The 15,978-nt window shown below is 38.0% G+C and overlaps 1 pseudogene; it reads right to left on the bottom strand.

Moving 5' to 3' along the window:
* LOC102811682 overlaps positions 1–15,978 on the bottom strand; it is a 40,249-nt pseudogene that overhangs the window by 22,489 nt on the left and 1,782 nt on the right.

The following is a 15,978-nucleotide window of genomic DNA, read 5'->3' as shown; positions in this document are numbered from 1 at the left end:
CTAACTCATAGCGACCCTGTACAGGGTTTCCAAGGCTGTAAATCTTTATGCGAGCAGAAAGCCTCATCTTTCTCCCGCAGAACAGCTGGTAGATTTGAACTGCTGACCTTGCGGTTCGCAGGCTGATTCATAACCACTATGCTACCAGAGCTCCTTATAAAAAATTATATATAAGTATATATATGTACACACGTATAGTTTTTAAAGAACTCATTAACTTAAAATTTTCTGTCTTAAAAAGCATATTTATTCATACATATATATACACACACACACATTTCTTGTTGTTGTTAAGTGCCGTTAAGTCAATTCTGACTCATAGTGACCCTGTATAGGGTTTCTGAGGAGTGGCTGGTTAGCTTGAACTCCCAACCTTGTGGTTCAAACCGACTTTGCAGATAGTGCATTAACCCACGGTACCACACCTGGACTCTGTGTGTGTGTGTGTGTGTGTGTGTATAATTATATATATATATGTATATGTGTATGTATAATTATATGCACAAATGTGTATGCATATGTGCATTTTATTTTTTGTCAGAAGACAGAAAATTTGAGGTTAATGTGCTTTATGTTGAGCTTCTATTGTAGATGAGGCAATACGTGCTTGGAGTGGGAGTTGGGTTGTATAGTTGTGTCATTCATTGTGAGAATGACATCTTGACTTTTAGAGGTGGAACAAGAAAGTGGCAGATGAGATTTCCTATATGAGTGGTGGAAAGGGAGCAAATAGGGAGCGTGTGAAGGTCAGAGAGTTACAGAGGAGGTGATCATGGTATTGTAGATACTAAACAAGAATAGTTCTAAGACATTCATAGTGGTGACAATAAGCAAACTGCACTGGAAACTCTATGCTTCCATGTGTTTAGCATAGGTTAGTAAACATAGTTTCCTCTTTATGACAGGTAATTATATATTATCTTGATTATTGTTTTAGTAAAGAAAATTTTACTATAGTATCTATCATTTTTAAGTTCTGAGAAAGAAATGACAGTTATTTTGATAATTTATAAACTATGCGTCAACTTTTTCATGTATAGAGATTGCCAGTGCTATAAGTTTTATTAAATATTATAAAAGTAATTTATTTTATACTATTAAAAAATCTTAATTATACTAATAATGCAAATTCAAGTGAAGGGTAATTGTATTATACCTTACAGTTAATATTTGTACCGTGCTTTTGGAGTCCTGGTCTGGCACTGTGTATGGGTTAATGAGCTGGATTGCAAAGTCGTTTGAACTGCAAGGCCAGTGGTTCAAGCTCACCAGTTGCTCCTTGGAAACTCTATGCAGGGATGCTATGTGTCAGAACCTACTTGATGGCACTTAACAACAACAACAACAACATGCTTTTGTGTATGTTATTGAGTGACATTTTCAAAAAGTTTCATTTTTTTTCCCCTTGATTTTCCACATACGTTATTATACATGTTCGTTTCACCTCAGTAGTATGCTATTGGTATTTGCTGTTTTCTATACCAGTTGTCTCTCCTATAAAAATATTTTTCCAAAATAATTTTTATAATTTAGCAGGGTTTACCACAAGGTGTCATTGTAACCTATAAAAAGAATTTCCATGTAAAAATATATGCTATCAGTTGTATGATTTGTACATTTGCTTTTGTTTTTGTTTCATAGTACATTTTTTTGTGTTTTATATATATATATATATATATATTTTTATATATATATATATACCTATAAAAAGAATTTCCATGTAAAAATATATGCTATCAGTTGTATGATTTGTACATTTGCTTTTGTTTTTGTTTCATAGTACATTTTTTTGTGTTTTATATATATATATATATATAATTATTTTTTTTGTGTGTGTGTTATATTTTTCAGTTGTTTCTTAAGGTGTATTTTGTATGCCTTTTAGTAAAGGAAAAAATTAAATTCACTCATTTCATATTTTTGCAAAAACATGTTTTCCATCCACAAATTTCGAAAGTGTGTGTTGCTATAGAGATGATTGTTTGAAGGAAAGAATGAGGAATAGCAGGACATTTAAAGAACAAAATAGTTATTTTATGTGTTTGTTCCTGGGAGATACAATTTTATAGTTTACCTTTGTGCTTGTGAAATCCCTATAGAAGAAAAGTGGATAATTCTGGAAGTGTCTGTAGAAGAAAGGTGTTTACTGTGATTGTATTTGCAGTTAACTAAGGAGTCCTGGTGTGGCGCTGTTGTTTAATGCGCCAGACTGCAAAGCTGTTTGAACAGCAAGGTCAGTAGTTCAAGCTTACCAGCTGCTCCTCAGGACCCCTATACAGGGTCGCTATGAGTTAGAACCAACTTGACGGTATTTTACAACAACAACAACAAGATGCTCTTGTATAGGTCCCAGTGCTTGTTTTTTTGTTTTTTATGGAGGGTTAGTGTTTGAAGTAATTGTAATCTTTGAACCAACTTTTCTTTCACTTGATTCCATTTTACCTAAACATTTTTTCATGCGCGCGTGTGCACACACACATACACACACACATATTTAGTTTTTTGTTTTTTTACTGATCTGGTTTCCCTTGTAGGTTGTTGTTAAGTTCAGTCGGACACTGCCTGGTCCTGTGTTATCTTCATTAGCATTCCTATGTTTGAGCCCATTGTTGCAGCCAATGTGTCAATTCATCTCATTTGGGATCTTCCTCATTTTTGCTGACGCTCCACTTTACCAAGCATGATTTCCTTTTCTAGGACCTGGTTCCTCCTGATAACGTGGTCAAAGTATGTAGGACAAAGTTTTGCCAGTCTCACTTCTAAGGAAAATTCTGGCTGTACTTTTCCCAAAACAGATTTGTTTACTTTGCTTGCAGTCCATGGTATAGCCAGTATTCTTGGCCAACACCATAATTCAAATACATCGATTTTTCTCCAGTGTTTTCAATACATTGTTCAGCTTTTACGTGCATATGAGGTGATTGAAAATATCATGGCTTGGGGCAGTTGTACCTTAGTTGTTAAAGTGACATATTTGCTCTTTACAGAGATTTTTTTTTTTTAAGTTTTTGTTGTGGATTGAGTGAAAGTTTACAGGGCAGATCATCAGTTTTACATTCAACAAATCATAAACTTTCTTTCATTACGATGATTATAATCTTCTCCATGTACCGTCAGTTAACAGTATTTCTCCCTATTTATTAGCTTTTTTTTTAGACACTCAGGCATATATAATAATTTACACTACCAAAGAGCACATTCTGCAAGTCTGTCTCCTGGCCACCAGCTCTCAGTCCCTCTCTTTCCGTAACTATAGAATCCTCTGCTCTCTCCATGTCCCCATCTCTACCTCCATCTCTGGTGTCGCTGCTTCTTTGGATAAGGTCCTGCATTCTGCTTGTGCTCTTCTCTCTTGGTGGTCCTAAGGTCCTCTGTGTCTGGACTGTAAGATTAACTATTTCCCCATTTTTTGTTATAAAACTTCTACCTTTACAGTTGTGACCATCACAATTAGTCATGATAACTCTTACTGTTGAATCATAAGATTCTTATCCCCATCTCTTTTTTTTTTTTTAATTAAGGTTTTTATTGTGGATTGAGTGCAGGTTTACAGAGCAGATCATCAGTTTTACATTCAACAAATCATATACCTTATTTCATTACAATGTTATAATCCTTTCCATGTACCATCAGTTAACAGTATTTCTCTCTATTCACTTTAGCTCTTATTTTTTTTAACACTCAGGTATATATAATAATTTACACTTCTAAAGGGCACATTCTACAGGTCTGCCTCCTGGCCACCAGCTCTTAGTCCCTCTTTTCCCATGAATCTAGAGTCCTCAGCTGCTCCTCCTCTCCATGACCACATCTGTGTCTCTGGTGTCCTCACTGCTTCTCTGGATAAGGTCCTGCATTCTGCTGGTGCTCTTCTCCCTTGATGGTCCTAGGGTCCTCTGTTTCTGGACTGTAAGATTAACCACTCCCCTGTTTTTGTTACAAAATAATTCCAATTGTGACAGTTGGAGTTAGTCATGATAACAATTACTATTGAATCATAGGAATCTTATTCCCATCTCTTTTCACCAGACCCATCTAGACAAGATGATAACTATTCAGTGGGGACTCTTTCTCCCCGCCCCCACTCTTAAACTAAACTCCCTCTTGAAACCTTGTACGTCAGTCACTTTGTGCCTTTATTGCCCCCTCATTTTAGGTAGCCAATGTCTAAGTTGCTCATCCCTATCTACCCTGTATACAGAGGTTATAGCATTGATACTTGATGTGAAGACTCCTTCCTTCTCTGTTGTTATTTTGAGCTATTACCTCCATGAATATAGGTCAAGTTCATCAAATTGTAGCAATTTGCCCTTGTTTCCTTATCAAAAATTATTTTCTTTTTTGTCTTCCTTTAGTTGAGTTCTGATTATCCAGCCATTGAGGCTAGGTCAAATGGGTACTATCTAAAAGTTTGGATGTTCTTGTGCGTCTCCCCTCACTTCATATCAACTGGATGCTTCACTCTCAGCTCTAGCCCACTGTGGCTTTGTCCTTGTCCATAGGCGCAGGTGTCCCCAGGTCTCACCACACTTTGGACCAATCAGACCTTCCTCTTCTCTCTCTCATCTCCAGGTCAACGGGAGTCTGTGGAACATGGTTGAACTCAGCCCATTTTTTCATTGATGCCTTTACCCCTCCTCCACTCTGTAGACCACTGTGGTCGCCAGAAAGCTTACATACCTGCTTATGTGTTTCCTTTGAGTTTTAGTCTTAGAAGGGGGTTTGTCATGAAGGACTTGATTGCTTGCCTTGATGGCTTGCCAGCAAACAACTTGCTTATTCTTATAGTAGCCCATCATACTACCATTTTTGTTTTGGTATTTTCTTGCTGATCTTTCTTTGAAGATGTATCCTCTGTCACTCTCGCTGTTCCAGGCTGGTCTGCTTGTCCTTCCTAGTGGGAATGTCCCACCTCAGAAGGTTCTGGATGGGGCTCAGGATTCCACCTAAAGTCCTATACACTGTAAAGGCTCTGCAAGAGGCCTGTTTCACTGGGCATGTTGTAGAACCCCATTTAGGTATTCCAGCCAGTTATATAGAAGATGGGCTTTGAAAGCTTTCTGTAATCATGTTTCCCGACATTCCTTTCTATTCCACTCAAGTGTCCATTTTAGTGGTTACGAATCAGACTGTGAACCGCAAGGTCAGCAGTTCGAAACTACCAGCTGTTCTGCGGGAGAAAGATGAGGCTTTCTGCTCCCGTAAAGATTTACAGCCTCGGAAACCCTGTACAGGGTTGCTATGAGTCGGAACCGACTCCACGGCACACAACAACAACAACAACAAGGCAAGGGAAACCAGTATGCATAAGACAGACAAGCATTTTAGTATTATTTCCCCTTCTCAGACTATGCCTCAATCTCTGTATCAGAGAGCCCTGTTGTTCCAAGGTTGTGTATGCATCACTATTTACCTCTGTCCCATTTAGCCCATGCAAACCTGCCTTAGTGTTCCCCTAACTACCTTGGCTTCCACGCCCTCCTCCTTCTTGGGTATTGCCCTCCCTAACACCCAAATTTACAACAAAATCTGTCTTTTGCAACAGATTTATCCTTTTAAATAGTGACATTAAAATACCTTTTTGGTGGAAGTGAGTTTGGGAGGAGTCAGTATATAACTACTAACTTTGTTGCTTCTGCTTCATTTTCAAGGCTGTTTCCTATCTGTTGACACTTTGTAGTTCAAGCATTTAACATCACTTTTCTGGACTTGGCTCTTTCTTTTTCTCCTATTCTACCCCAAATATCTTTTCCACACCTTGGACAAAGTATTGTTTTCTGAAGTTGAAATCTGATCCCACCCTATAGTGTCTCCCCTCCTCTACCTTGAAGCCTTTCATTGGTTCAAATCAGGATAAATGTCCTCTGCTGCATATGGATATTATGACTTTCTAGATATGGCCCTGGCCTGCCTCTCTAGACTGGTCTTCACTGTTTGTGCCCACTGCACCCCTGCCCAGTGGATTCTGTTGCAAATAATTTGCTTATCAGCCATGCTTTTCCTATGCAGTAATCCACGACAGACTTGGGTTTCAAAAGTTTGTGTGAGATGGATACTGAAACAACTCAAGGAGCATAAATAGAAGCGCTTGGACATCTGCAAACAAAATTTGGACTGATACTTGAATGAAGGTAAAAGTTTCTTTAAAAGAATCATTATTGGTAATGATGGAATGCATCACTATGAGTCTGAGAGTAAATGGTAGTGTATGGAATGGAAACATCCTCAGTCAGTGACCAAGAAAATGTTCTAGTCAGCTGTTAGTTGAAAAATTGATGCTTACAGTTTCTGGAATTCTCAAGAACCAGTATTGGAACACTATCAGGAAAAAGCTTCAACAGTTAACAGTGCTCATTACAGTGAGATGCTTACTGAAGAGCTGAAGTCTAAACTTCAGATTAAATGTAGAGGACTGCTATCCAAGGGCGTTGTGATCTTGTGTGACAATGCATATCCACACACCTCTGCCCACCTGTTGACACCCTGCAAAAACTTCATTTTGAGGTATTAAAGCATCCTCTCTATAGTCCTGATCTTGCTTTATAGGACTACCATCTATTTGGTCCCCTGAAAGCGGCCCTTTGAGGATAAAGATTCACCTCTGATGAAGAAGTGAAGACAGCAGTGCTTTTGTGGCTCACAGCTCAGCCTAAAGCATTTTAATAAGGGAATACGAAAACTTGCTAACAGATGGAAAAGTATATTGAAAAGCATGGGTATTACGTTGAAAATTGATGTATTTGTCTTTTCTAAAAGTTGATTAAAGTAACATTTTCAGCCGGATTGTGAATAAATTTTGACTCATCCACATATTTTTAAAAAATGGTAAAAAAAAAAAAAAAATCTAATGTGCAAAAGGACTTAATCTGTATTCCCTTATCCTTGTTTGTTCGGCAGTTGTCTATAAACATGTGTTTGAGTCACCACCTTTATTTCCTTGAGAGCAAGGATATTCTTTTATTTATTTCTGCATTCCTGTACTCAATACAATATTTGGCATATAATGAACTCTTAGAAAATGCTCTGAATATGGACACATTCTTTCTTATTAATTAACAAAAACATCTGCTTGACTTGAGATATGTATATTTCTTTATATAGGCATAGCATACTTCAGAGACGTTTAGAGTTTAGTTCCATTTCAGACTATTATAATAAAGTAATATTGTAATGAAGTAACTCACTTGCGTTTTTTGGTTTCCCAGTGCATTGAAAAATTTTGCTTACTTCTGTCCTGTAGTCCATTAGGAGCCCTGGTGGCACTGTAGTCAAAAAAAAAAAAAAAACATGGGCTGCTCCCCACCAGCTGCTCTGTGGGAGAAAGATGAGTCTTTCTGCCTCTGTAAAGAGTTACAGCCTTAGAAACCCCATATATGGTTTTGCTATGAATTGACTTGATGGCAGCTTTTTTTTTTTTTTTTTTTTGGTAGTCTGTTAAGTTTGTAATATCTGTATGAAAAAGTTTGAACTAGTGTGAGAATTACCAAAATTGTGACATAGAGACATAAAATGAGCATATGCCATAAGAAAAATGGTGCTGGTGAACTTGCTCAACACAAACCTTCAGTTGTTTTTTTTTTTTTTTTAAAAAGCAAACACATTATTTACAACCTGCCAATGAGTGATGCACAACAAAATGAGCTGTGCCTGTCTCTCTCAAAGCCTTAGCAGAAGTAACCTACTTAATAAATATGGTATACTAGCTACTCAGTAAATAGCGATTGTTGTTCAGTGCCATAGAGTTGATTCCAATTCATAGCTTCTCCAAGGAGCACCTGACAGGTTTGACTGCCTACTTTGTGGCTAGCAGTCCAATGTTTATTTTCCAATAAATACTGATAGTTATTTTAAAAAAGAAAGAAACAAAAAACAACCTGCATGCCTTGAGTCCACCACTTGTCTGTCAGTTTGTCGTGCTGTGATGGCTTGTGAGTTGCTGTGATTCTGGAAGCTATGCCACAGGTATTTTAAATACCAGCAGGGTCACCCATGGTGGACAGGTTTTAGATGAGCTTCCAGACAAAGACAGACTAAGAAGAAGGAGTGATGAACTACTTCTGAATATTTAATCACTGAAAACCTTATGAATAGCAGAGAAACACTGTCAGATATAGTGCTGGAAAATGAGCCCCTCAAGTTGGAAGGCACTCAAAATGCGACTGGGGAAGAGCTGCCTCCTCAAAATAGATTGACCATGATGATGCAAATGGATTAAAGCCCATGGGAGTAAAGCCCGAGAGACCATCATTTGCTGATGGGGCACAACTCAAACTAAAGAGAAACAGCTGTAAACATCCAGTTATAATCGGAACATGGAATGTATGAAGTATGAATCTAGGAAAATTGGTAATTGTCAGAAATGCAATGGAATGCATAAACATCAATCTCTTAGGCATTAGTGAGCTGAAATGGACTGATATTGGCCATTTTGAATCTGACAACCACCTGGTTTACTATGCGGGGAATGACAAATTGAAGAGGAATAGTGTTGCTTTCATCTTCACAAAGAACATATCCAGATCAGTCATGAGGTACAATGCTGTCTGATAGGATAATATCCATGTGCCTACAGGGAAGCCCAGTTAATACCACTCAAATTTACGCACCAACCACTAAAGCTAGTAAGGATGAAATAGAAGAATTCTACCAACTTCTTCAATCTGAAATTGATCAAACATGCAATCAAGATGTATTCATCATTATTGGTGATAGGAATGCAAAGGTTGGGAGCAAAGAGGAAGGATCAGTAGTTGGAAAATAAGGCCATGGTGATAGAAGTGATGCTGGAGATCTCTTGATAAAATTCTGCAAAATCAATGATTCATTTCAAATACCTTCTTTAGACAGCATAAGAGACAATTATACACATGGACCTCACCAGATGGAATACACAGAAATCAAATTGACTACATGTGTGGAAAGAGATGATGAAAAAGCTCCATATCATCAATCAAAACGAGGCCAGGAGCAGATTGTGGGACAGACCATCAATTGCTCATATGCAAATTTAAACTGAAGCTGAAGAAAATGAAAGCAAGTCCATGAGAGCCAAAATATGACCTTGAATATATCCCACCAGAATTTAGAGATCATTTGAAGAACAGATTTGATACATTAAACACTAAAGACCGAAGACCAGAAGAGTTGTGAGATGAGGCCAAGAACAATCATACAGGAAGAAAGCAAAAAGTCATTAAGACAAGAAAGAAGGAAAATATTAAAATGGATGTCAGAAGAGACACTAAAACTTGCTCTCCAGTGTAGAGATGCTAAGGCAAATGGAAGAAATGAGAAGGTACAAGAGCTGAATAGAAAAATTCAAATGTCAGCTCGAGAAGACAAAGCCAAATATTACAACAAAATGTGCAAAGATCTTGAGTTAAAAAACCAAAAGGAAAGAACATGCTTAGCATTTCTCAAGCTGAGGGAACTGAAGAAAAAATTCAAGCCTTGACTTTGGTTATTGAAAGAGTCTCTGGGCAAATTATTGAATGATGCAGAAAGTATCAAAAGAAGAAGGAATACAGAGTCACTGTACCTAAAGAAAATGGTTGATGTTCAACCATTTCAAGAGGTAGCATATGGCCAAGAGCAGATGATACTGAAGGAAGAAGTCCAAGGTGCATTGAAGGAATTGGCAAAGAACAAGGCACCAGGAATTGATGGAATGAAAATGGAAATCTTTCAAGAAAGTGATGCGGCAATGGAGGCACTCACTCATCTCTGTCAGGAAATTTGGAAGACAGCTATCTGGCCAACTGATTGGAAGAGATCCGTATTTGTGCCCATTCCAAAGGGAGGTGACCCAACAGAATGCGGAAATCATCGGACAGTCTCTTTGATAGCCCATGGAAATAAAGTTTTACTAAAGATAATACAGAAACGGCTGCAAGTATACATTGACAGAGAACTTCCAGAGGTTCATTCTGGATTCAGAAGAGAACATGGACAAGGGATATCATTGCTGATGTCCAGTGGATCTTGGCTCAAGCAGAGAATACCAGAAAGGTGCTTACCTGTGCTTTATTGACTACCCAAAGGCTTTCAGTTGTGTGGCTCATGACACACTATGGACAACATTGTGAAGTATGAGTATTCCTGAACACTTAATTGTGCTCATGAGGAACTGTACATGGACCAAGAGGCAGTTGTTCGAACAGACCATGTAACACTGTAATGGTTCAAAATTAAGAAAGGTGTGCAACAATATTGTATTCTTTCACCATGCTTATTCAACCTGTATGCTGAGCAAATAATCCGAGAAGCTGGGTTATATAAAGAAGAACATGACGTCAGGATTGGAGGAAGACTCATTAATAGCCTATGATATGCAGATGATACAACCTTGCTTGCTGAAAGTGAAGAGCACTTGAAACATTTATTGATGAAGATCAAAGAGCACAGCCTTCGGTATGGGTTGCATCTCAATGTCAGGAAAACAAAAATCCTCACCACTGGACCAATAACATTCTTATCAATGGAGAAATGATTGAAGTTGTCAAGGACTTCATTCTTCTTGCATCAACTATCAACCCTCATGGAAGCAGTAGTCAAATCAAATGACATATTGCATTAGGCAAATCTGCACAAGACCTTTTTGAAGAGCAAAGATGTCAGCTTAAGGACTAAGGTGCGCTTGACCCAAGCCAATAACCTCATATGAATGCGAAAGCTGGACACTGAATAAGGAAGACTGTAGATGAACTGATGCTATTGAGTTATGGTGTTGGAGGAGAATATTGAAAGTGCCATGGTCTGCCAAAAGAACCAACAGATCTGTGTTGGAAGAAGTGCAGCCAGAGGGCTTCTTGGAGTCCAGGGTGGCCCAACTTCATCTCTTATACTTCAGATGTATTGTCAGGCGGGACCAGTCGCTGGAGAAGCATATTATGTTTGGTAAGGTGGCGGGTCAGGAAAAAGAGGAAGACGCCCAGCGAGATGGATTTGCAAAGTGGCAGCATCAATGTGCTCAAGCGTGGCAACAATTGTGAGGGTGGCCCTGTACTGGGCATTGTTTTGTTCTGTTGTACATAGGGTCGCTGTAAGTCGGTACCATCTTGCTGGCACCTAACAACAACAACATGCCTTGAGTCGAGTCCGGGTGTGGTGCAGCAGGATAATGCATTGGACCTGTACAAGGTTGGTTTAAACAGTAAGGTTTGCGGTTCAAATCCACCAGCTGATTCTCGGGTACCCTAGACATACAGGGTTGCTATGAGTCAAAACCGACTCTATACCCCTTAATAACAACAATAGCAACATACCTTGAGTAAGGTTTTTATTTTTCTCCCTTTGGAAAAATTTATAAGTTTATTCTGTAAGAGTCTCAAAGATGAGCAAGTGAATGTGTCAATTGTGGTAAAATTATGAGTTGAACTCTGAAATGTCTTCTTTTTTCTTTCATTTAAGTTTCAGACTAAGGCATAATAAGCCCAATGTAAAAGAAATTAAATCAGGGTTTATTTTTTCTTAAATGTTTTATTGTGAATTATGTGATAATTTACATGGGAGAATATTAGTTTTACTTTCATTCTATCGTATATCTCATTGCCATGGTTACAGTCCCTTCCATGCATCATCAACCAACCAAAGGGTATACCCTGCAATCCTCCCCCCATACCCCCCAGGTCTTCAGCACACAGTCGCTCTCCCTCTCTGGATCTAAAGTCTCCAGCTGCTCCATCGCTCCACGTCATCATCTCTGCCTCCATTTCAGGCATCACTGCTTCTCCGGAGCTCTGGGTAGGGTCCTGCTCTCTGCTCTTCTCCCTTGATGGTCTTAGGGACCTCCGCTCCTAGACTGCAAAGTTAATCCAGGGTTTATTTTTATAAACAATTTCTATTGTGTTCTATTTGTACAGAACACAGTCTTATGGTAGTGCAGTGTATCTGCAGGATAAGCACTGGACTGTGAACCACAAGGTGAGTGGTTCGAATCTCTAGGCATTCCACAGGAGAAAGATGATGCTTTTATGATCTCATAAAAGATTTACAGCTTCAGAATCCCTTTACAGGGTTGCTATGAATAGAAACTTAACAACAACAGCAACACAGTCTTTATTATGGTACTAGCCACAGGGTCACTTTTTTTACTGCAGGAGAAAGGAGGCATTCTGGGCTCCTAGAACTGACACAAAAGTACTACGTGCTCAGATCTTTTGGAAAGTCCTCATGCTATTGGGGTTTGGGGGCAGAGCACCTTCAAAATGTTCGTGGATAAGTTTCATTATCTTTTAATTCCATTTTCCTACAAACTTTTGAAAACCGTCTCGTATGTAATTGAGCCTACACTAAGAAGTATTAAATAGGGATACGATTTGGGCAAGATTTATCTCTATCAGATCTCAGCTTTCAAAGAAAATTATTTCTCAGCATTTGAGGTTGACTAGTTACTATATCCTATTTTCCAGAATTCCTTTGTGTGAATTAAGTTGTACAGAGGCAGACAGTGCAATTACAAGAACTGAGTAACATTTTAATTCAGGGTACTTGGTGGTTGATTGCTAGCCACTCTAATATATATCTTCTTCCCTTCTTTTGTTGCCTCCCCTACTTCTTTATAAATCACAATTCTGGGGCCTGGCACCTTACCAGGGCTTTGAAGGGTCTGCTCCCAGCTGCACTTCAGGTTCTGGCAAGGTGTCAAGTTGTGACTTATTTATTTTTTATTACATACAAGACACCTGGGATGGTCATCCAAAGGCCATGTGGATAACTAGGATTCTTCATGGATTAAAAAATATATATATATTTCTAGTGTTTTGTGTATAAATAAAGTAATGCATGATGTTTATTCTCTCAGACTTTTAATGTTTTTAAGAAATAACATTCACTTTGGGGCATGTAGTATTTAAAGCATTGTTTTGAAATATTCAAAGGCATAGCATGTGCTTTTTAATGGAAAGTGTTTTGGAAGCTTTCCATGAGCATGAGCGGCTGTGCCTTTAGAATATTTTGAATTACCATACTTTTGGGCAGGCATTGTACAACTGCTTAAGAGATACAGCTTTTGTGTAAAAGAAAATGCCATAGGTAGGCTCTAGTAGAGCTGGGACTGGCCAAAAGAAGTGATAGGAAGAACATGTGAGTGTGGTTATGTGATACTAGTTGGAAAGAGAAGATGAATTTGGAAAAGGGATGTGGCTCATATGAAATTGCCTTTCAACAGACTAATCCCATTGCCTTCAAATCAATTCCAACTCCTAACAACCCTGTAGAACAGAGTAGAACTGCGCCATAAGGTTTCCAAGGCTGTGTCTTTAGGGAAGTTGACTGCCACACCTTCCTCCTATGGAGCCGTGCTCTGCTTGAATTGCTGACCATTTGATTAGCAGCCGAGCACTTAAGCACAGTGCCACAAGGGCTTTCTCATATATAATAAAGGCTTGTGGATTAACAGACTGATCACGATGATCTACTTTACTTTTTTTCTTAATAAAGTTTGAATTGTGTACTTAACTTTAAGAAATTTACAGTATGAGTTTATTTTATAAGCTGTATAGCAGAAGATTTTCCTTACATTTATTTTACATATATATCAAGTGCTTAATACAGATTTTAAAAAAATTTCTAATAAGACTAAAATTTATTTAATATCCTAGTTAAAGTTTTGATTATAGGTATCCATAGTACAAAACAGATTTTAAATTTCTAACATATTAATACAAAGTGCCTGACTGTATACAGCAATCCTCCTTGTCAGGCCAAGAGAGGTGGACGAGGACAAGAAGACTGTGGTTGAGTTCTAATTATAACTATAGACAGAAGTAGAGATGATTCATATTACAGTATCTTGTACTACCAGGACTGCAGCCAAAATGTACAAAAAAAAGAACAGTACAAATACAACCTCGAAGGAAGATGATAAGGTGGGGACTCTTGTAATACACCTCACAGGCTGTGGGCTGTGTATATGTGGGCTGTGTATATGGTGGCATGTAGAATGTAGGTTTTCAACAAAAGGAAGAAATATAAAATCTTCAGTTTGGATAACTATAAGATGTCCATAAGAATTGATTCACCCCTTATTATATTTATACTATTCAGTGTTTTAAATCCAGTTTTAAAAATAAGCAGTGAGTATTGTTACTATTAAAGTAGGCAAAATGCTCCTCCTTCCTTATCAAGCCTTAACTGATGAATGCTTTTTCCTGAACTTTCAGAAAAGAGGTAATGAGAGTATATTGGTTTGGGGTTCAAGTAAGAGGACTTGCATGATGATTTTATATCCATTAAAGATTTATTTTTTTCACCAAAATCTCAATGTGCAAAACGCTTGACTGAGAGAAGCCAAACAAAATCAAGCCACTCAGCTCTGACATACACTTTTCTTTTAGTAGAATTTTACTTTAAATCTTGAGTGAAGAAAAAATAACAAAAAACAAATAAGTTAAAACAAATCAAACATCTACTCTATACAGATAAAACCTTCACAGAGGTCAACTGAAGTAATCCAGAGCTAAAACTGAATTATGTAGACTTCGTTTTCCATATATTCATATATTATGTTCATATAACACAAAAGTTAATTATTTACACATTCAGCAAACCCTTTAAGAAATGTGCCCCCGAAGCATTAACCTTTGTTTTATACCATCTTGAAGGCGTGTACATTTTATTTTCCAGAAAGTTGAACATGTGTTCTTTATTAATAGAGTGTATTCTCCATCATGTGGTAATCTTTGGTACCAATTTAGGATTGGTTATCCTAAAAATTTGTCGTTTTCCCAAGAGAAGCTTTGATTCTACCTTAGAGGTTTCATATAAATTAAAATCTTTATCAACTATTAATATGGAGGGAGGTAAAACTGGATACAACATATGCAATCAAATTACCTCTTTATATATTTAGTCATTACATTTTACTTCAAGGTAATTGTGCCTGAAAGCCTAGTCTATCTTGTTTTCGGTAATATAGGCTTGAATCTTCAGAAGGTTGGCAAGACCTTAATATTTCAAAATTATTAACAAATACCTGTAGGGGCAAGTCCATGTTACTGAGTTATGACAAATTTGTTATCATGAGGGAAAACGAGTATAGCCAGCCATCTTTAAAAACACCCCTCCGCTTGTCAATATTGTTGAGTTGGTTCTGACTCATAGCAACCCTGTTTGTTGTTGTTGTTAAGTGCCGTCGAATCGATTCCGACCCATAGCAACCCTGTATGGGGTCTCTGAGGAGCAGCTGGTGAGCTTGAACTGCCTACCTTGCAGTTCAGACGGCTTTGCAGTCTGGCACATTAACCCACAGTGCCACACCAGGACTCCAGTGACCCTGTATAGGTAGAGTTTATGAGGAGTGGCTGGTAAGCTTGAACCACCAGCCTTGACGCTCAAACTGACCGTGCAGTCCAGCACATTAACCTGCAGTCCCTACATATGGTTTATCTTAAAAAGAAATCCCATCTGTTTTCGGAAACTCCCCTTTTCATTCATTAGAAGGAGATTAAAAAAAAAAAAAAAAAAAGACTGAAAAAGCTCTTTACAGCAACATTCAGCTTTCCTATGAAATACTCAGCATTATAAATACTATACACCTTTTTTTGTGTGTGAACTAGACATTGGCTTCAATGTTTGTGGAACTGGGGAGAAGAAAATAACCCATTCAAAACCATTCTAAATAGTGTCTTTTGGTATAATAACATGTATCCATGTTAAAAAGAGATGGATTACTTTGTTATGTCTTTTCCTAAATTTAAATTGTTTTTCTTCTTCTTCTAAGGAAACCTCAGGCACCATTCCTGAGTGTCAGTGGGTGGAGGTTCAGGCCCCGACTTCTCAGCAGCTGCTTTCTTATTGCTATAGCAAAGCTTGAATCACCGAGTGTCAGTCAGAACTTCCCCCAAATGGCCTTTATAGAGAATCCTACAACATACTTACTGTCTCTTCTAGTATATGATGTTGTTGTTGTCAGGTGCCATCGAGTCGGAACCGACTCATAGCGACCCCATGCACAGCAGAACGAAACAATGTCTGATC

The sequence above is a fragment of the Chrysochloris asiatica genome, unplaced genomic scaffold (genome assembly GCF_000296735.1).
Source record: "Chrysochloris asiatica unplaced genomic scaffold, ChrAsi1.0 scaffold00174, whole genome shotgun sequence".
Taxonomy (NCBI): Eukaryota; Metazoa; Chordata; class Mammalia; order Afrosoricida; family Chrysochloridae; genus Chrysochloris; species Chrysochloris asiatica.
This window is presented reverse-complemented; position numbering and strand designations above follow the sequence as displayed.